Genomic DNA, 21,071 nt, shown 5'->3' on the forward strand with positions numbered 1-21,071 from the left:
TGGTGGTCCGTTTCTCAATCAAATCCTCACTGGCCAGGATACCCATACCTATTATAAACACAGGCAAAGTCAGGCACCCAGCAGAAGCTATTGCATGTAGTAGAGTGCTGATTTAAACAGATCAAATGCATTGACCACAGGTCTGTGAGATACTTGGGGAACTTAGGTTGATCTCCAGAAGTAATGTCAAAAATACTTGGGTGAGTGACGCGTGCTTGTAGTTCCAGTGCTGTAGCAGAGGGGACAAGCACATCTCTGAGACTCCCAGCCTTTGAGTGAGCTCCAGCTCAGTGAGGGACCCTGTCTCACAAAACAAAAGCAGGCATTTCCGGACATTTCTAGTATCCTGGAGACTCTCTTGCAATTTAGGCTTCATCTTCCCGGCTTCATATAATGTTCTCTCAGGGCCTCTTTGCAGGGACTCCAAGCCAGTCACAGGTTGCCTGATCTCAGCTGCTGAGGAGGTTGAAAAGAAGAAATGTCCCCCATAGGCGCATTCGTTTGGTGAGGTTATGGAATTTTGAAGACACAGAGCCTTTCTAGATGAAGCAGGTCACTGGGGAAGGGCTTTGAGAGTGTATAGCCTTGTTCAGCTCCCTGCTGTCTTTGCATTCTGGATGTGGATGGAGATGCTCTCCTGCTTGCTGATCATGCTGCCATGTTTCCTAGCTATTGTGAACATCTAGCCTTCTGGAACTGTGATCCAAACCAAACTTTTCAATAACTTGTTTTCGGTTATGCTATTATATCACAGCAATAAAGTGGTAGCTCAGTGATTTGAGTGAGAATGACCCCCATGGGCTCATGGTTGAATACTTGGTCTCTATCTAGGGAAACTATTTGGAAAGGATTAGGAGATATGGCCTTGTTGAGAAGGTATCACTGTGGGTAGACTTTGAGGTCACAACAGATTCCCACTAATAATAATGTATTTTGGCTCTCTGCTTCGCCTTTGCTCTACCATCACTGATGCTAATCCTTTGAAACTGTAAGCCCAATGAAAAACATTCTTTTTATAAGATGCCTTGGTAATCGGGTTTTGTCACAGCAATATAAAAGTAGATAACACATAAGTTGATATGGAGATACGGGCTCCTCATGCTGAAGAACCAGATCACACTGTTCTGTGGAGGAATTAGTTTGAGCCCATTAGACCAGGAAGTGGATGAGGTAGTGTGAGTGAAAACTTCTCCTCTCTATGGGCTCACGCATGTGAACACTCACAGATGTTTTCCAGTTAGGGGCTCTATTTGGGGGAGGTCATGTGATCTCTTGCTGGAGGAGGTATACACCTGGATGCAGACTTTGAGTATGTATAGCCTCTTCCCGTTTTCAGTTTCTTCTGGGATTTCTTTGTGTCATTGGAGATGGCATCTCTCAGCTGCTGGCGCTGTCCTCTGCTGTTAGACTTCTTCACCATCCATCATGCACTCTCCCTCTGGAACCACAAACCAAGATAAAGTCTTTCTTCCCTAAATTCCATCCGGTTATCACAACAACAGAAAGTAACTAACAAAGCTGTTTTCTGAAACCATGAAACAGGACTCCAAATCCTGTCAATCTTGAATCTTCTATGCCTTCAAAACCAGTGCCATGTGGATGCTGCTGCAGGGTTCTGTTGCTGGGTTGAGACATAGCCTACCTCATTTGAATCACAGCCATGTTTGCTTCTGTGTGTTGGTTCTGGGTAAAGTCTTCCTAGGCAGTTGCCTTTGAGGAGAAGGGAGTCCTTTTTCTTGAGTTTTCAAATGAACATGAGTCTTCATAAGATCAAGTTGTGAGGGTGGCCTTTTGCCCTTAGGAACCTTTCTTTATTGCCCCAGTGTGGCATTGCTTTCTCTTCACTGCTACTGATTTCTTTAACAATTAAGGTTTCTTTCTTCTCCCAAATCCCATCCTCTGTGTGCAGCTGCTTTCCCAGCCTGGTATCTCAGACTGGATGCTCTCCTGCCTTGAGATGCTGAAGACATTAGTCCAGTATGTCTAAACTCACATTCATCCATGTCTTCAGGATATGGGCAAAGTGAAGCCAGACACTTGACCATCTCGCACAAATGGTACCTACCCCTTTTCTTCATCTTTGCTTTCTTCTAGATCCTCATGATCTAGTTCTCCACCGTCTGCATTCTTGTCTGCCGAGCTCTCACTAGAAGGACCCATTAAGCTCTGCTTAGAGGACACTCTGGGCTTTCATCGTCTCAATTCCAAATTCTTTCAAACAGGTCAGAAAGCTGAAGAACCGTGTGATAAGGTCGATCATAGAAACAGTCTCATCTCTCCCACCATTCTGTCTTACTATCTTTATCTGTTGCTGTGATAAGTTGCTCTGACAAAATCAACCGAGGGAATAAAATGTGTGTGTTTTGGCTTACATTGTAGGGGCATAGTCCATCATGACTGGGAAGCCAAAGCGTCAGTATCCTGTGGCAGGTGATCCCATCATGCCCACAATCAAGAAGCCAGTGTTGATTGGTGTGTGTCCTGCAATGATTCATTCTTGATCTAGTTTGAGCCATTGGTTTGAAGCATCTTACAGGGACTATTAATTGTTCTTTTTAAAAATAAGATTTATTTATTCTATATGAGGAGGTTTTTTTGCCTGCATGAATGCATATATATATATATATATATATAAACATACATATATGTATATAAATATATACATATATGCACCACATGCTTGCTAAATGCTCACGGAGAATGTTGGATTTACTGGAACTGGAATTATGTATGGTTGTGAGATACCATATGGGCACTGGGAGACAAAGATAGCTCTTCTGCAAAAATGGCAAGCGCCATCTTATACACTGAGCCACTGCTACAGCCCTTTTAATTGTAACTGTTTTCTGTTACAATATTGTTCTAATAATCTATTGCCTTCTACATGGATTCTACTTACTCCCATGCAGCATTCTTTTGTTGGATAATTGTCACTATGATACCACTTCCAAAAGGCTGAGATGACCTCATCATAGAGCGGACATGGCAAAAACTATTCCACCAATGAAGGGCTGACTTGGATTTCTGTCCTTCTCTGAATTGGTCAAGTTTACATGTAGAAGATATGGAACAACAGAAGGAACAACAGCGACTGATTATACAAGTGACCAATGTTTGATCACCTATACAAAAAGGTGTACATCAGACCAACATTGCAGGAAGCCAAGTTACACTTCTGCATCATTGCTCCATCATGGTCCAAGTGTAATCAAATCCACATGAACTCCATGTCTGTGGCCAGGGCTTGAACAAAATTAAACAGCTCTTATTTTTCCTCTGCCTATGATCTTCCAATTCAGGAATAACCGAAGAAAGTCAAATGTGGTCCCCAAACTGATCATATGAGAGGCTTTACTTCTGCTTTGCTCATTCCATGCCCTCATGCCAACCTCCTGTCAGAGTGACTTGACGCCTTCCCTGCCTCTCTCCTTTTTATCTCAGTGCTTTCCTCTGCCCCTGCCTTCCTCTGATCTCTGCCAAGCTCACGGGCTGGTGGCCAACTCCCTTGCTACAGGAATTTATGACTAAACAGATTGTTTGTTCTTAGTTACATGGTCTTTACTTATTTCCAAAGTTCCTCGCAATAAAGAAGAAAGGGCAATCTCACTAATTAAGAATAATGAGCATCTGGGTGTGAAGGAGGAGGAAGTTCTGAGAAGGGTAAAGAAGAAAAGGTTAGTCTGATTTAGTACAAAGGTTAAATAAAGAAAAATTTTAGTTGTAATTTTTTTTTAAAGACCAAGTAGCTTTTCTTATGGTGCATTGTCTCACACTTGACAGACATTTGTTGAACGAATGAGGAGACTGAGAATTGCTCTTCCTGCCTCTAAGAGGTCGCAGCAAAGCCTTAGCATTTCTATCACCCGATGCTGTCACAGAGTTGGTCAGCTGCTCTTGCAGAAGAGCTGTGATTAGTGTATTTAATGTTGTTCTATCCAGTTCTCTTTGGGTGTTGAGGTAGGTTTGATTGTTGTAGGAGCTTTTGTCTTTAAAAAGTTACTATTTAGGTAAATACATTATTCATACATGTCATTCTCAAAAACTTAAAAATTTTAAACTGTTACTGGTAGGGTTAGAGAGATGGTTCAGTGGCTTAGAGGGCACACAGTTCCTCCAGAGGACCCAAGTTTGGGTCTCAACAAATACACACATTATGGGCTTACAGCTCCTTCTGACTCTAGGCCTAGAGCTCTTGACTTCTTCTGGCCTCCAGAGGCATTGAACTCACAAGCACAAACTCCTACACAGATAGTCATATATACACTTAATTAAAATTAATTATAAATTCTTTTTTATAAAGGTTACTAGTTTCTGTTGGGAGATCAATTACTGGGCAAAATATTTGGTGGTCAGCTTTGGGAACCTGAATCTTCAGAATCCAAATAAAAGATGAGGGGAGTGACATGAATCTGTAATCCCAGGGCTCAGAATGGAGAGAAGGGAGCTGGAGACAAGAGAATCCTGGAAGTAAGAGGTCATTTAGTCTATACACACAACAATGAACAGGAAACAAGAGCGAAGGCACGAACTTACACCCGAATTTTCTCTGACCTCCACAAACACACTGCGGCAGGCCCATGTCCACATTCACACACACACACACACACTCACACACTCACACACACACACAGAAAGATGAAAATGTTACTAATTCCTGTTAGATTCCTTGTATTTAAGAGAATGACACTGTGCATTTGCAAGGAGGAAAATGATTGACAGTGTATTTTGTTTCTAAGAAATTATGCCAGTATTATTTCCAAATTGTACAAGTTCTCATACTGATATCTACAAGAAACACAATTTGTTTCTGTAGTAAATGATTATAAGACCCTAATGTATATTTTAGTGACTTAAAAGAGGGTAAAACTAGGTAGAAGCTATGACTTTATTTGAGAGTCTGTTTGTGGTGGAATCTCCCTGGTTGGACATGTTACTGGCCTCTTCTCTAAGTCATGGGCACTGGTATATGCACTATGCAACATTTCACAGTGGATTTCTTGAGCAGTTTCTTTCCTCTTGTCTTCTGGCTTTCACTGAAGTCAGTCTTTTTGTGCTAGTTTTCATACTAGCTTAAAATTACTAGCCTGTATTATAACACTCTAGAATGTCACACACTCCTAAACGGATGTCTTCTTTAACTTTTCTGGTTGTGTGTGTGTGTGTGTGTTTGTAGCATGTGTAGACCATTTCTGATTAAGCCGTCTCCTCAACCCAACTTTTCTGGCTTTGGTTCATTCTATCTGTGGTTTACTCTCATGGCACTCAACCTCTCTCTCTCTCCCAGAGCTTGTCTAGTTGACAATCTTGTACCCATTTCCCAAGATCTGTGACTGGTGCCTCCATTGGCAGGCAGAGAGTTACATCTGCCTTTGTTCATGATTTTGATCCACGCTCAGCAGCGCATGGTGGTTCAATAAATCATTACTGAATTAATGGAATGAAAGTTTTGCAATCATCTAATTACTTAGCTATTTTCACGTCTCTTTCGTCATTAGGCGATACTCATTCCTCAAAAGCTAGGGTCGGGCCTGACACACACTAGACGAGTACTAAATGCCCATGGTTGACACGAACAGGCTGTGCCTGCTTGGTGTCATTATAGCCTCCCAGTAGGGACTGTGAGCTGACAAAGCGTCAGTAAGCCTGATGGAGGAGTACCAGTGAGGAATTACGGAGGAAGTGCGGCTCCATTTCTTGGAGAAAATGTGGGGTTGAGTAATAGTCTAATTCTGTCTGCAGTGGCATGTACTTATGGTCATCTAACACTGTTAACTACTTAGGCAAGGAACTGAGAAACTTTCATTAAAATGTGTTAGAAAGGGGGCCAGGGAAGTGGCTCTGAGTGCAAAGTGCTTGCTATGCAGAACATGTGGGTCTGAGTTTGAATCCTAAACACCCATGCAAAAAACTGGACATAGTGGCATATGGCAAGTGCAGGTGTGGTGTGGGAAGTCCTTCGGTCTATGCTTTGCTTTTATTGGTTAATGAATAAAGCTGTTTCAGCTAGAGGCTTCGCAGAGTAGGGAAAGGGGAGAATTCCAAGCAAATAGAGGATTTAGAGGAGGATCTCAGTGAGTTTGAGGCCAGTCTGGGCTACAGAGCAAGTACCAGGACAAGCTCCAAGGCTACAAAGAGAAGCACCATCTCAAAAAACCAAAAAGAAAAAAAGAGAAATGGTGGTTATATCTGTATCATATTGCAATACTTTCATAAAAATTATAATCATTGATCAGAGCAGACAGAGGAGGGTATAATGGAGACCCCATTCTGGTCCTAGTACTGTTGTACACAGTGGTTGTGTTAGTTGTTTCTTTCAATATTACAGCCAAGTATTTGACAAAGGCATTGTAGGAAGGTCTGTTTTGGCTCCCTGTTCCAGGGGACTGTCTATCATGGTGGGGATGGCGTGGTGGCAGGAGTGTGAGGCAGCTGGTGACATCACACCTGCAGTCAAGAAGCAGAGAGATGAATGCGGGTACTCAGAGACTTCCTTCTTCCTAAGCAGTATAGGACCCAGCCCACCATGTTGCCCACTGTCAGCGTAGATCTTTCCACTTCAGTTCACCTAATCTACCCACTCCACCCCAGCTGTGTTTCCATGGTGATTCTAACTCCTGGCAAGTTGATGGTATTAGCCATCACTGTAGGTGCTTAATCAAGGCAAGGCCCCCCCTTCCTCAGCACGCCACAAGCTTTGTGAAGTAAAGGACTCCTTTTCTCCTCTGGAAATAACCATGCTTCACCTAAACAGCGGCTCTCAGAGTGGGAGCTTAATAGAGGTTCATGGTTGGAGTGAATAACTGCTCAATGCTGAGAAGCAAAACAGAATTGAAGAATGCTTTCTTTGGGTCAGGGAGTTAGGCTAGATGAGGAATAAGCCAATAAAATGCAAATGCCATTACTGCAGACGGGTGACCTCCCGAGCAGGGTGAAGTGTGCCCATAGTTGTGCTCTCAAGATTGACTGAAAAACTATTACCCCTTCAAATGTTTCTCCTCTGGCTCCTCTCTCCAGGCAGCAGAGCTGTAAAAGTGTGGGGCATTATTTCCCGGTAAGCCACAATGGAAATGCCGTGGAATTGGACAGAAGAACGTTACGGATTCATCATAGTTTATTCCATTACAATAAACACCTAGAAAGCCATAATGGTGTGTCATCTATTATGTAGCTCCATCGACCTTTTCAGATGTTACACAGTCTCCAGAGGCTTGCTAATGGCATAGAGGCTATATAATCTTTATACAATAATGTTTAACCGCATCTGAGATAGTGGGATATCCTAGGGTGCGTAAGTAATTTCGTTCTGTATGTGTGTTTTGTGTGTTTGTGTTTATGTGTGTGTTGTATGTGTCTATAAAGGTGTATGCACATGTGTGAATGAATATATATGTGGCTTGTCCTTTTCCTTTATTTTGAGACAGGGTCTTTCACTAAATCTGGAGTATGACCAGGCTAGGCTGGCCATCCAATAAACTCCCGAGGACTTTCTGTCTCTGCTAGTTCAGTGCTGGGGTTGTGAATGGATGTTGGGTTCTGAAGTAATGTTCTCATGCCTGCTCAGTATTAGCTGGGTACCCAGTCCCAGTGATCTGGTTCTTCTGTCTTTTTAAAGGAAATCATCAAAAGTGCAGGAAAAAACCTCTGGGGTTCTCTTTATTCAGGATAGATGACAATATATAAAGAACCATTGCTTGAATTCAGTTTAGAAGACACTGTCTAGCTCATGTATGATAGCATGTATATATGCCCATCCATGATGACTACATTGAGACTTACAAATTAACGAGCCAAATAAAATATAAGGCAGAAAATCACCGTGCAGTTTCAAAAATCACTATTAACATCCCTGCTAGGTTTATCTTGTTTTGCTTAAACTGGGTCATAAATTGTGTTTATTGTTTAGCTACTCCTGGAAAATAAGCATCCATACATTGAAAAGGGGTACATAAAAAATCTTAAATGAGGATGGGGCTGGCAAGAGAGGAGGGGAAACTTTGATTGGGCTGTGAAAACAGGACGAAAAATAAACAAATAATGACAACAAAGAAACCTTAAAAAATTCATGTTTTGTGTTATAAAACCTGTTCAAAAGCCTGTGGCTTTGGAGATCTTAGGACTTAGGGTAACCCAGTACTTTTGTCTTACTAAATAGATATTACATACTTATCAAAATAAATTGCAATATTTTTAACTGACAGTGTTCACCTGTTAAATGGAGAATTCTAACTAAATTCAAGAAAAAAATCACAGGTGCATGAGAAACCTATCTCACACCATCTGTGTGTGATTGAGTCACTATTTAAGTAATATTTGTTAATAACTATAGTCATTTCCCAGAGCATCTAACAAAGCATGGTGGAACCAAATTCTGACCACATGTATATGAACCTAGAGTTGTGAGCATTTTTAGACCTGGGTAGAACAGAGAAAATCAATCTCTGAAGTTGCCACCCATCTTTCCCTGCTGTTGACTGCCTGTGTACATTTGGCTCATCTCTTTGACTCCAGGCTTTATCCCAAAAATTGGCTAACCACAACCCATATTTCATAAGACTAAAGTTATAATCCAGTGCAATGCGTGCAAGCATGTAGAGGAGAGCCTGGATGATTATTAGTAGTCTTGGTGTGAATTAGAGTGACTTGGGCAATAAAAGAACACTAGAGCCGGGCGGTGGTGGCACACGCCTTTAATCCCAGCACTCAGGAGGCAGAGGCAGGCGGATATCTGTGAGTTCGAGACCAGCCTGGTCTACAAGAGCTAGTTCCAGGACAGGCTCCAAAACCACAGAGAAACCCTGTCTCGAAAAACCAAAAAAAAAAAAAAACCCCAAAAAAAAACATTAGAAGAGTTTACCTTGATAACGGAATAATAGTGTCTGAGAAGCATCTTCAGGAGATACCTGACCAATCTGTGGAGAATACAGACAACTTTTCACTTTAGCTTCTTTCTGTCCACACAAATTAAAAAAATGTCACAGTTGTTTGAAAATCCCCTTCATATCCTGCTGACTTTAGCTTTGCAAAAGATGAAAATAAGCCCCCTGTCAAGTCATAAATATAAAGTCTAGTTTGGCAATGATGAGCGGATTTATTAATTGATTGGGAAAATACAACATATTTAGCTTAAAAAGTTCAATGGATGTAGTACCCAATGGAAGCAGTTCAGTGAGCCAGGGCTGATGTCCAAGGTGGCCTCTCACTGTAGGGAGCAATTGACAGAACAAAGACAAGGAGCACCAGTATCTTTAGTTCTCCTAGAGTCATTAAGAGCCCAGGTCAGTGACTTCTCCTCCCCTAGTAGAGAATGACACTCAGAGTGCCACAAGCATTCTATCATCAAGGAGCCTGCGAAATAAACTGAAAAATGGGGAAAGTGTATAAGAACAGGCATCAACTTGACTCACATTTTAAAGTTGTTTTCAGATTGGCTCTATTCCCATCTAGAATTTGCAGTTAATCCCAGGGAAAGTTGAAGAACGTGCTGAGAGAAAATGTACTCATGAGACACTTCATGCTTGTCACGATGAACTTATGGCGATGTTTGTTGCTATGAATCTGTGGCTCCAATACTTTTGTCACCCAAGACCATGTTCCCGGCACCACTGCTGATGCTGCTATTCTGATCCACACCTTATGGGTGGAATTCTGTTTGTTTGTGTCTTCCATGGAGCATCCTGTTCCTCATGTAGGTATGTGTTGGCCAAATACACCTCAATGTCTCTCTCTCTTGTGCCTGCCTTTTGTCCAGACCTTTTCCTTAGTGGAGTTTCCTGTCATTCTGAGGGGCCTATATAGGATGTGAATAAAAATCCTGTTGTGTGATGACTACTGCAGTGCGTAATAGAAGTTTGTTATCTGTTAGTGATGGGAAAAGTATTTTTCTTTTCTTAAAATTTATTTAGTTATTAAAAATTTCCACCTCCTCCCCTCCTCCCATTTCTCTCTCAATCCCCCCACTTCCCCTCCCCCCTCTCTCCAGTCCTAAGAGCAGTCAGGGTGCCCTGCCCTGTGGGAAGTCCAAGGCTCTCCCCCTCCATCCAAGTCTAGGAAGGTGAGCATCAGACTAGGCTCCCAAAAATCCAGGACATGCAGTAGAATCAAAACCTAGTGCCATTATCATTGGCTTCTCAGTCAGCCCTCATTGTCAGCCACATTCAGAGAGTCCAGTTTGATCACATGCTTGTTCAGTCCCAGTCTAGCTGGATTTGGTGAGCTCCCATTAGATCCGTCACACTGTCTCCGTGAGTGGATGGTTGAGATGGAGGAAGGGCGGATATGGGAGCAGGGAAGAAGATTTAATATTTTTTTTGCCTTTTTTTTATTCTTTTTTAATTAAAATTTCCACCTGCTCCCCATTCCCATTTCCCTCCCCTCCTCCCAAATATTGCCCCCTCCCCCCACTTCCCTCCCCCTATCCCCACTCCTCTTCTCCTCCCCCCACTCCATTCCCCCTCCCTCTCGATACTGAAGAGCAGTCCAAATTCCCTGCCCTGCGGGAAGACCAAGGTCCTTCTATCTAGCGTCCAAACAGGCTAAGCTCCCACAAAGCCAGTTCATGTATTAGGATCAAAACCTAGTGCCATGGTCCTTGGCTTCTCATCAGCCTTCATTGTCCGCCATGCTCAGAGAGTCCGGAATCAACCCATGCTTATTCAGACCCAGACCAGCTGGCCTTGGTGGGCTCCCAATAAATCAGTTCCACTGTCACAGTGGGTGGGTGCATCTGTCGTGGTCCTGATTTTCTGCTCATGTTCTCCCTCCTTCTGCTCCTCATTTGGACCTTAAGAGCTCAGACCGTTGCTCCAAATTGAGACTCTGTCTCTACCACGATCCATCGCCAGATGAAGGTTCTAAGGTGATATGCAAGATATTCATCAGTATAGGATAGGGTCATTTCAGGTTCCCTCTCCTTAGTTGCCCAAGGTACAAGCTGGGGACATATTCCTGGACACCTGCGAACCCCTCAAGAGTCAAGTCTCTTGCCAACCCTAAGATGGCTCCCTTAGATAGGATATATACTTCGCTGCTCCCGTATCCATCCTTCCTATATCCCAACCATCCCAATCCCCCGAGCTCCTCCCATCCTCCCCTTCTCATGTTTCTCATCCCATTTCCCCTTTGCCCCATGCCACCTCACCCGCAAGTTCCCAGTTTTTGCCCTGCAATCTTGTCTACTTCCCCCTCTCCATGCGGATGACTATATGATTTTCTTTGGGTTCACTTTCTTATTTAACTTCTATAGGATCACACATTATATGCTTAATGTCTTTTATTTATGGCTAGATGCCTCATGTTTTTAAAAAGTAATTATGATTACAGAATTTCATTACATGTTTATCCCTCTGTCTACATTCAGGAGCAATTTCAGGTCCCATGTAATACCCAAATCTAGGGCCCTTGAACTGCCTTATAAAACATGATGTAGTATTTGGGTCACATTGTCCCATATGCTTTAAATTGTCTAGATTATTGTAATATCCAACACAATGCAAATGCTATGTAAAAATTTTGCACTGTGTAACTTGTACATTAGTGAAGATAGAACGGTTTTGCCCGTTTGACGTCTCAGTCTCTTTCTTCAGTGCTTTAGGTCTAACACTTGTTAAAACTGAAGTTAAAAGCCCTTGTGCTTGATGTATAAGTGTTTAGAACTGTAATATCTTTGTACTGGCTGGCTTTTGTCAACTTGACAGAAACCAAGATATATCTGGGAAGAAGGAATCTTAATTGAGAAAATGCATCGGAGACTGGCTGATAGGAAAGTCTGTGGGGCATTATATTAATAACTGATATGTGAAGGCCCAAACCCCTGTGCAAGCTGTTCTGGAGTTCACATGAGCAAGCAAAGTGGAACAACCAGCAAGGTGCCATCGTCCACGGCCTCTGCTGCAGCTCCCGGCTTCAGGTTCCTGCAGGAGGTTCCTGCTCCGACTTCCTTCCGTGATGGGCTGTGATGTGGAAGTGTATACCAAATAAATCTCTTGATCTCTGTTGCATTTGGTCATTGTGTTATTGCAGTAACAAAAACTCCACCTGACACAGTCTTCTTGGTGACCTCTTCCTTTGAGACTTGTTTGGCTTGAAGTTTAATTTGTCAGGTGTCAGAATATTATGCCTATTTGCTTTTTTGCTCCGTTTGCTTAGAAGACTTCCACTCCCTTTTATCATAAGGAGGTGTCTATCGTTTAAGGTGAGATGCCATTCTTAGAGGATGTAAAGTATGAATCTTGTTTTGTAATCAATCTGCTAGTCTTTGACTTTATGGGAGAAGTGAAACTGTTAATAATGAGAATTGTTGAAAACATTTATCAGTTCCTGTTGCTTTGTTGTTATGGTGTTGCTTCCTTAGATCTCTTGGATAGCTGTTCTGGGATTCTATATTTCTTGATTATGTCTAATTGCTTCAAACTGAAGCAGTCCTGTGAATATGGTTTTGTAAGCAAAAGTTCCTCAGATCTGTTTTTTTTTAAATAAAACTATTTATTTATTTATGGTTTTTCAAAACAGGGTTTCCCAGTAGCTATGGAGCTTATCATAGACATTTTTCCTCCTTCAATTACGACTCATAGTTTTGTTTGGGCATATAGTTTGGACAGGCATTTGTGGACTTTTAGAATTCATAGAACATCATTCTCAGTCCTTCTGACTTTCAGGGCCTCCAGTAAGAAGCAGGTGTTATTCTGATGGATCTGCTTTTGTATGTGACTTGGTCTTTCTCTTGTCTCTTTCAATGTTATTTCTTCTATACATTTAATGTTTTAATTATTCTGTTGTATAGGGAGTTTCTTTTCTGGTCCTGTCTGTTTGGTGTTCTCTGTGCCTCTTACACTTTAATAGGCATCTCTTTTCTTAGGTTTGGGAAATTTTCTTCTACGATTTTGTTGGAAATATTTTCTGTGCCTTTACCTTGGTTTCTTCTTTCTCTAAATATATTACTTATAGATTTGCTTTTATTGCAGTGTCCCGAATTTCCCTGTGTGTTTTATTCCTCTTTTAAAATATATTTAATATTTTTTGATTGAGTGATCCATTTTTTCTACCTTGTCTTTGAAACCTGTTTCTCTACTTTTAACTTGATCCCAGAATACTAGTGATTGTTTCTGTAATTCTAGCCCCCAGCCACCTCCCCAAGGAGAGTCAAGGAAGCCCACCAAACCTTGACCCCTCCCCAGGAAATGTCAAGACCATCACCACAGGCTATTTAAACCACTTTCCAGAAAATAAACACGTGGTCTTGTCGGCTTTCTGTTTCCTCCTGGAGGGCCACTTGAGAGCACAGATATCCAATTAAACCTGGATAGCTTTTAATTTGGTCTGATTTGGTCTTATTGGGATTATTTGCATCTATGGAGAGGCTTGTCTTAGGAATTACACCTAACAGTTTACTCTGAACCATTTGCTTAACTTCCTGAATTTTGAGTTTATTTCATTTTATCTTTTCTTCAGAGATTTCATTTCTTTATTATATTCCATTTTCATATCTTGGATTATTTCCATTATTTTATTCAATTCATTGTATTTTTGCAGTCCTCTTTCAGGCATTTGTTTGCATCCTCTCTGAGATTCTTGAACACATTTGTAGTGATAATTTATGGTTTAAAATCATTGTCTTATTTATCAGTTATATTGACTTTTCTCAGGGAACATTACATTGGGGGTACTAGTTCCTGGAGGAGACATTTTGTCTTGTTTATTAATGGTGTGTGTGTATGCGTATGCATGTGTGCTTTAATGGAAACTAAGCATCTGGAATTTGGTCATTGGTAGTTTATTAGTGTGGATAGCTGGCTTCTGTGGAAAGAACAGCGGGCTGCATTCTTGTCACCTGACTCCCGGCCACCTGGCTAGTTTATTCCTCAAAATAATTACACGGATACTGTATTCTTTTAATCATTACCTGGCCTGTTAACTGTAGCCTCTTATTGGCTAATTTTCACATCTTGATTAACCCATTTCTAATAATGTGTGTAGCACCATGAGGTGGTGGCTTACCGGGAAATATTCTAGCCTACATCCATCTCGGGTCGAAGAATTATGGCGTCTGCCTCACTTCCCTTCTTCCCAGCATTCTGTTCTGTTTACTCTGCCTACCTAATTTTCTGTCCTATCAAAGGGCCAAGGCAGTTTCTTTATTAACCAATGAAAGTAACACATAGACAGATGACCCTCCTCTATCCTTTCCCCTTTTTCTTTTTAAACAAAAAAGAAGGCTTTCATTTTAACATAGTAAAATTACATATAACAAAACAGTTATCAAGCAAGAATTACAGTTACAATATTTATATCTATTTTATCTTTTATCATAACTAAGGAAAACTATAACTATAACTAACCATTCTTCAACTCCATCAAAGACTCCAGAAGGATATAATATTACCTAAGTGAATGAGAAGTAAGTAACTTCCAAAACTGTAGAAATGACAGAGACATCTCGCTGTCTGGACAGCCACCCAAAGTTATTTTGTACCATTGGGGTATCCATCTTCAGCCTTCAGGCCCATAGTATCCAGCAGACTTTTCCATGAAGCAGGAAATTTCAAAGACAGTTCAGTATTCTTTGTGAAAGGTGTAATTTCTGAGCTGAGGAGTAAACTCTCGATTCTCTCTGCTTATCCTCTAAAGTTTGTAGAGACTTATTTCTGATTTTAATGTCAATTTGTTTGTTGAGTCTTTCCCCATTTAGTATAAGTTTGAATATAGTTTTGTGTTTGTTGAGATATACTCCTTCCATTTTTAGTTTTCTGGGTCTTTTATGGTGAAATTATGTTTAATTTTGTCAAGATTTTTCTGAATGAAAATGTTGATATTGTCATGTGATGATTTCCATCATTGAGAATGTTTATATGATATATTACATTCATCGATATATGTCTATTGAACCATCTTCATATTGCTGGAATAAAGATAACTTGACCATAGTGAAATCTTTTTTGACATGTTACAGGACTCTGTTTATAAATATTTTATTGAGAATTTCTACATCTGTGTTTACCAGGGAGCAACCTGACCTACAGTTTCCTTTTCTTCCTGTGTTCATCTGTTTATTTTTATTTTGTGTTCCTTTCCTTTGTAATTATGGACTTATTTGAGAAACATTGCTGTCAGCTGTTCTTTAAAAGCCTGCTAGAATCCAGCAAGTGAATTCATATATCCATCAATTTTTTTTTGGTTTGGAAGATTTAAAAAAAAATTGCTTCAACCAGTTTGTTATAGATTTATTTAAGTTGCTTATTTCATCTTGGTATAGTGTTGATAGGTCATTCTGATAACATTGTTCTTAATTGCCTTATAATATTCCAGTGTTTAGATGAACTGAAATTTGTAAACCATTTCCTTACTCATAGATGCTTAGAGATAATTTCTTACTACAAATGATGCATTTAACATATTAGGATTTCTTTTCATGAAAATTATGGGTTTTATGTACATGAAAACTTGCCAAAACCAGAATTTTGGGATCAAAGGAAATAGAAAATTTATTTTATTCATTAGCACCTATTAAGCTGTTTTAAGATTTATTTATTTATTTTAGTTATGTGTTTATGTTTAGGTCTATATTCATGCAAGTGTGATGTTCTTGGGGTCCATAGGTGATAAGAACCCTTGGAACTGGAGTTACAGTGGTTGTTTGCTACCTGATGTGAGTGCTGGGAACTGAACTCAGATTGCTCTGCTCTTAGCTGCTGGGGCATCTCTCTACCCTCTCAATAGCACATGCTAACGGTATACTGTTGGAAGAGGGTCCTCTTGTTCGTTCACCAGCTGCCCAGAACCAAAATAACCACACAGAAACTATATTATTTAAATCACTGCTTGGCCCATTAGTTATAGTTTCTAATTAATTAATTCTTAAATCTTAGTTTAACCCATCTCCTTTAATCTGTGCATCACCATGAGGTCATAGCCTACCAGCAAAGTTTTAGCATGTGTATCTCAGGTGGTTCCATGGCATCTTTCTCTGCCTTTCTTCTCCCAGCACTCAGTCCCATTTTCCCCACCCACCTAAGCTCTGCCCTATCAACAGGCCAAGGCAGTTTCTTTATTCATTAACCAATAAAAGCAACACATAGATCAGAAGGACCTCCCACTCCAGTACAAGATAGTGTATTTCATTGTGATGTCTTATAGGTGTATATAATGTATTTCAATTTTACTCTCTTCCAACTCACCCTTTCTTATTCCTCTTCCCACACTATGTCCCTCCCATATAGTCAACAAGGTCATTTCAAGTTTTGATTATTACCACGTTATCATCTTGAAATCTGTCTCATTTTGGTTCTTTACATCAGGGTATCAGAATATTTTACATGAGAAATTAGCACATAATTTAAGCTTCAAATTCTGATACTTGGAAATTGCATTTTATTACAAATACAGTTTTAATAATGCTCAAATTATAATTTTTGTGACTTTAAGTTGGAATGAGATGGCTGCTTTCATTTACTATTCATAGTTAGACTTAGAATAGGCTTATGACTTCTTTACATTTTTTCTTGAATCGTTCTTTCATATGGGTAGTTTTGTATTAGGGATACTTGATAGTTTACATTTTCTTTTTTTTTTACGATTTTTCAATCTTTTTTTTCTTTTTATTGTTTATTTATTTATTAAAGATTTCTGCCTTCTCCCCGCCACCACTTCCACACACTGAGACAATGGGGATGTTCTATCAGGATAGTTTATATTTTCTTAGTGTCATTCCATTCAATATATAAATATCCTTTTAAGGGATAAACAAAGCTTTTTATTGTAATTCTTTTACTATTTCATCTATACTTGTGACCATTTCTTAATTTTAATTTCTAACATTGTTTCTTCTCCTTTTAATTCTTTATTTACATAGGTTCCCCATCTCCAAAACATTAAAACATTTACTTACACACTCAACAGTTTCTTATGCTATAATAATTTATTGTTGTATTTTCAAATTAATTTCTGTATTCTATTTTGGATTGCTTTGCTATTTGTTTCTTCCTCTCTATAATTTAGGTGATTAATCAAGTTATCTTAATTATTATTACTATTTTGGCATTTTATTAGCATTTATTAATATGCATAATAATAGGTGTACTAGTTAAGTGCCAGTGGCCATGTCAGAGTTGCAGCAGATGATAATTGACTTCAGGGGATTGGCCCACAAGGAAACAAAAGCCTCCTGGGTGAGTCTGACTGGCAAGAACTTGTCTCCAGAATGATTCTTTATTGCTTTGTCTTTGTATGTTTGCTGCTGCCATTTTCCCCCCTGGTATCTGATATGGTGTGAATGGGCATGGGGAGACCCCTACTATCTTTAATGTAGTGTAATTATCTCATGGAAATATTTCTTTCTACTGGGCATTTTTACCTGTGGATTGTTATGAAGATGATTTCTTCCTAAGTTGTACTCTTTAACTGAAGCAATGATTTTATAGAAGAACAATGTTAGTTTAAATAGGATTGTGATGACTAAAGGTTTTTAATAAATATAGTAAAAGATTATGATAGAGGTTAGTTTAGAGGACAAGTTAACATAGGTAAAGGTAAGTTTACTTTATGGGTGCTGACATGTGTGATGCATCCACTTTGCAAACTTTGCATCTATTTGTTTTGTGTTTGTTTATGGGGAGAGCGCACATGTCACAGTGGTGAAGGCATAAGTCCCAAACAATCCCACACCAGTTTGGAATTATGATTAATAGAATGGTTATTTATTTAAAGGGAAAAAACTTACAGAACATGTCCCAGACAACAGCCCTCTGCACGATCAGGAAAGGAGTCTAGTAGTCAGAAGTGGAGCCAGAAGCAAGAGAGCGAGCACATGGCTACTGCTGTTTTTTAAAGCAAATGAGACCACGCCCAAGTGGGCTGGTATCTTAAAGTCTATTGGCTGAAGAAGTGGAAGGTGCTCCCACAGCACAGTGGCATCTAGAAAGCAGAGGACAGTTTGTGGGAGTCAGTTATCTCCTTTCACTTTGTGGACTTGTGGGTTGAACTCGGGGTGTCAGACTTGGAAAGAAGAACCTTACCCACTGGGAATCTCACTGGCCTCATTATGCATTCATTTTTAGCTAATAGTTTCAACATTTTATAACATATCGTGTGAGTTTCTAGAAAAGATTTATTTTACTTCTTGTGCATGAGTATTTTGCCCACATGTATAGATGTGCACCACATGTGGACCTAGTGTCTTTAGAGGCCAGAAGAGGACATCAGATTGCATGGAACTGGAGGCAGAGATGGTTTCAAGTGATCATCTGAGTGCTGGGAACTCAGCCCAGGCCTCTACAGGAGCAGCAGGTTGTCTGACCTGTGGAACCATCTCCCATCCCCAGGGTTCCTACCATAGCATGCGCTTACACTCTTCTTAGAGCCTGGAAAGCTTACGCTCTGCTCTCAGGATTTTTCATTAATAGTGTTTAGTAATTTTTATTTTTATCATGCAGTAGTATGAGATATTTAACCACGTATTCATTGATTATGAAATTCTGGCATATTAACCAATGTTCTTCTATGAAAGATGCACTAGTTACCATGGGTGTGTTTCTTTTTGCCGCTATTTGCTTCTTTGATCCGACCCCTGGCCTTTATCCTGTTTCTTTGCTCTCACAGAGGAGCCACACATGTGATATCTTCGCATTTCAGAGAACACAGGTCTGAGCATGTCTCCTGTGTTATCATGTTCTCTCCATGACAGAGCTCTGTTAGAAAAAAAAAAAAACCTAAAGAGAATGCTAATTTATTTTAAACAGCAAGGTTTCTATACTTAAAATTAAACTCTTTAGACACATGTCAGCAGGGAGAGAATCCTTGAATTTTCACTTTTGTTCTTTTGTTTTTTTCTGTTGTGTTTAGAGGAGAGATTAGAATAGCAATGTTGTATTCCTCCATCTTGAATTAGAGGCTTCATACTGTTAGATCACAGCCCCCCAGCTGCCTTTCAACTCTCCCTCATAAATCAGACTACACCTTCTGCAGCTCTCTCTGGGACAGAGTTGACAAGAAGCCGTGGTGTAACCTTTAACCCTTCCTTCCCACTCAAGGCGGTTACAGAATTAGTTCATGGTACCACCTAACCACCTAGTGCCTACTGCTGTGCACATGGATCAAGCCAGGTCAGGTCACGTGCTCTGAAGTTTGCCCATCCACTTCTGAAAACTCTGTTGGAGCCAGAAACTCCCCTTGCTCTCTGCTATTGAAGGACAAGCACTCTCTCCTGTTAAGGCTTCGTTCTAGCTACCCATGGCCTTGATACTATCTCCCATATTGCTTTCCTACTTTAAGGCCTAATTCATGGTTGCCTATGACTGCATGGCTCCCCACCAATGAAGCTTATATGGAGAATAAATTCATACCAGTTCCTTTCAATACCCCATATTTCATTTACTTTTCAATGTGTGTTAGCTTTTTAAAATAAAAGGTTGAAAATAAAACTAAGATACAAAACTAAGTTATATGAACTTGATATTGACTTTTTGAAAAACATAAAGAGAAAGTATTATTGCTAGGTTCATGTTCTTGAGCTATCTAAAGTGTATTATTTGATTCTTCTCATTTCTTCCAACAGACAATTTTATTTGAGAATTTTCAATTAACTGTGCAAACAGAGTCATCACGTGTCATTTGGAGATGAAAACTAACAAGACTGAAACTCAGGAAGACATCCCGTCCCATCACCCTGTGTTCAGTCGGTAAATGCTATCTAGAGACTGTGTTTAGACAATTCTGTCAGACTAGGTAAGTCTTTGTGGAATTAGTAAAACTCTCCACAACTCAGAGGGTGAAAACACTTGCCCACTCTGGTGATCTGAGTGTGAACCAAGATGCCCATAAATAGAACACAGGTGTGGTGGTGTGCACCTGTAATCCCAGTTCTCGTGCAGTGGGATGGAAGGTGAGACAGGACAATCATGTTGGGGGTGGGTTATGGGCCAGTTGGTCTGGAATAATCAAAGTATCAGATATCCCAAACAGCAGGTGGAGAGAGACCTATGGTGTGCACACACCTGCACTCATACACACATAGAGTTTTTCAATGTAAAACTTAGAACACGCAGAGGTATGAAACTGGACAACTCAAGAAGCATAAACACTGACTACAAAAAAGCCAAGTTAGAAGTTACCTTTTTTTTGTATGAAGACAAGTGAACATCTATGGTCAGGACTGGGCAATCATGGACAGCCCACAAGGATGGAGTTTGTATGTGGCTGAATGGAGGAGGCCTTCATTATTAAGTCTGAATAAACTAAAAGCCAGGCTACTACTTCCCTAGGCAAAGCAGCAGGTTTCAAGCCAAATCTCCCATCTGTGTTGGAGATTGTCTTTGTCACTAGGGTCTTCCACAATGTAGCGACACAACTTTTCTTCCTTTTTAGCTGTTCTTTGTTTTTGTTTATATACCCACTTTTGTGTTAGATCCACAATTACCTAAGAAGATAAAAATGAGATGGTCCTAGCTTTTTAATAAACCTGTGATGATCACGATGGTTTCAACAACATTGACTGAATCCAGAGAAATCTCTAGAAATGCCATTAACCCTTCTCTTCACATGTCTGTGGTGACAATTACTGTTTCCGAGACTGTGCCTTTTTCTTTCCCTCTACTGATTTGTTATCCAAACCATGACCATTCTGTAAGTGAATTACTCTTTTATCTTGTGTAGGGTATTTTCAGATGCTGGAAGGGTTGACACTTGATAGCTGACCTACCTGCAGAAATACAGAAGCTAGCTCAGCAGTTATTTGCATGTGTGTGTGTGTGCGTGTGTGTATACATGCATGTATATGAGTGCCACAGCACACATGTAGAGGCCAGAGGACAACTCCTGGGAGTCAGCTGTTTCTCCCGCAGGTTCTGGAATAAAATCAGGTCATAAAGCACGTTAAAAACTTCTGGACCATCTCCCTAGGTCTATTTTATTTTTTTTTAAAGATCCTAGTACTTGGGAAGCTGAAACAAAACATCTGCAAGTGTAGGGAGCAGGAAACCTCATCTCAAAAATGATAAAGGTTTAGGGATAGCATACAAAACTGTCTGCTGTATGGATGGACTGAGGAAGCTCGCGCAGGGAAGCTGTTGGCACTCAGTTCTGAA

Source organism: Chionomys nivalis, chromosome 5, assembly GCF_950005125.1.
Source record: "Chionomys nivalis chromosome 5, mChiNiv1.1, whole genome shotgun sequence".
Taxonomy (NCBI): domain Eukaryota; kingdom Metazoa; phylum Chordata; class Mammalia; order Rodentia; family Cricetidae; genus Chionomys; species Chionomys nivalis.